This window comes from Notamacropus eugenii, chromosome 4 (genome assembly GCF_028372415.1).
Source record: "Notamacropus eugenii isolate mMacEug1 chromosome 4, mMacEug1.pri_v2, whole genome shotgun sequence".
NCBI classification, from domain to species: domain Eukaryota; kingdom Metazoa; phylum Chordata; class Mammalia; order Diprotodontia; family Macropodidae; genus Notamacropus; species Notamacropus eugenii.
In genome coordinates this window covers 224534502-224536202 of record NC_092875.1, presented here as the reverse complement: position 1 = coordinate 224536202, position 1701 = coordinate 224534502, and positions in this window count along the sequence as shown.

The following is a 1701-nucleotide window of genomic DNA, read 5'->3' as shown; positions in this document are numbered from 1 at the left end:
AATAATTATCAACTAAAATAAAATTTGCTCTTAACATTTCCTCATTCTTCTCCAAAAGTTCATTCCCATACAAAGCACATGTTTCTTACTTACAAGAAGAAAGAGATGGGTTTGTTGATATAGGATCCATAGTCCTTGGAGTCAAAGCAACAAATACATGTTAATCAGTCAGAAACGGACAGAAGACATAACATGGAGGAAGAAAATCAGAATTGCATAGGATTACTTATCAATCATAACCAAGTTAAGAAAATATAGCAATGTCTATCAAATGCAAAAGAAATTGGCTGGCAGTCAAGAACAGACATATTGTTAGATTGAAACTAATTTTACAAAATGCATAATATACTAAGACATACATAAATACAATGACATAAATTTTTACAGACATAAATATAAACAAACTGGAGAGATATTTGTTGGAGCACACCAATATAATAAAAACGTACATAGATCTAGAGCTTGAAGAAACCAAGGAAATGTCTAATGCAATCCCTGACACCCCCTCCCTACCCATCCTTTCCACCCTCACCCACATTTTAGAGATAAGGAAACAAGTCCAGAGTGGTTAAGAAAGCTATAGAGAAGCAAGGAGCAGGACCTGAATTCAAAGTCAAGTCCTGCCACTCCAAGTTCAACGTTTTTTTCATTGCATGGAAGACACAACCTACTTATATTAATTTGAATGTTTAGTACTATGCCAAATTGTAAAACTATTACTTTGCAGCATTAAATTAATGATATTAATTTGATTAATCAATTAATTTTTATGTAATTCATATATTTATATTAATTATTTATATATACTCATATCATATTACATAGAATTAGAATATGTAATATATTATATATGAATAATCAAAATTAATTTTACTAATTAATTATATCTATTAACTTATTAATAATATTTAATATTAAATTAAATTAACAACATGTTCATGTGGAGCATGAATGTTCTAGACATTCTTGGACAGGGATTCTTAAATTTTTTTGTATCATAAACCCCTTTGGCAATCTGATTTAAACTCATTCTTAAAATTCTGTTTTTAAATGCATAAAATAAAAGATTAAGTAGAAAACCAAGCATAGTCAAATACATTTACCAAAAAATAAAGTTCAAGGACCCCTGGCTAAGAACCCCTGCTCTCAGTAATACTGAAAACTGAGAGGCCGTTGGTGTCATAACGTGTATGACACTGGAGTCCAGAAGACTTGCAAGCCTTCCTTACAATTCTGCCTCTGATCCTCATCTTAACTATAAAATGAACAGGTTGGATTTACAGACCTTTAAATTAACTTCCAGCTCTCCGTCTATGACGAGAGGGAAAAGGAGAGAACAGGAAGGAGAATGGAATTAAAAGGTGCCTCGCTGACTTGTAGGACTACATCTCCAACCACAATATATCAGAAGTTATACGGTTAAAGTAGAAACCCAAAAAAAGCTCAGTGGAAAAGATTACTAGATGAATAAGAAAGAGAAGCAATCAAGCACAGACACTCAGGGTTTCATAAGGCCCAGAGCACAGATCCTTGGCTGGACAAAGAGGCTTCCTGTTTCACCGGAAGCACAGAGCAAAGGGGGTACTGTGAGAATCCGTGAGGTGCGGTGAAGTGAGGGGTAAGGGGGCCGACCTGCCCAGGGATCCGGTAGGGATTCTACAAAAGGCCTCCCCGTGCATCCTGGATCCTACTACTGTCCCC